This window comes from Sinocyclocheilus anshuiensis, unplaced genomic scaffold (genome assembly GCF_001515605.1).
Source record: "Sinocyclocheilus anshuiensis isolate Anshui unplaced genomic scaffold, SAMN03320099.WGS_v1.1 scaffold1886, whole genome shotgun sequence".
NCBI classification, from domain to species: Eukaryota; Metazoa; Chordata; class Actinopteri; order Cypriniformes; family Cyprinidae; genus Sinocyclocheilus; species Sinocyclocheilus anshuiensis.
This window is the reverse complement of record NW_015544234.1, coordinates 274,180-274,636: the sequence shown is the minus strand read 5'-3', so window position 1 is coordinate 274,636 and position 457 is coordinate 274,180.

Sequence of the window (457 nt, the reverse complement as noted above, 5' to 3'; positions counted from 1 at the left end):
TATATATATATATATATATATATATTGTCTTGATTGGTTTTTGTTTATTTATTTACTCGTTTTGTTGTTGATCAAACTGATTTTTGTTTGTTAATTAAGGGATGTGATTGAACCCTTTTATGTTCATTAAAGTGTCTATGGAAGAAAGAGTTCAGACTGTGAACTTATGTTTTTTTATTGTATGTAACAGACTATAGACACATAAAATTATATTCAACATTAAAATGTTTGCGGGAGCAGGTGGTAATGGTCAGAAATTGGGAGCGGGATTAAGAAAACAGTGCGCAGGGCTTTAATACAAAAATGCGCACAATATATGGCGATCATAGAAAGCAAAAGCCGAATCCCGGACATTTTGGGAGATTTAGAAATCCCGGCCGGACACATTTGTTAAATCCAAAAAGAGGACATGTCCGGGGAAAAGAGGACGTATGGTCACCCTAAGCTACACACACAC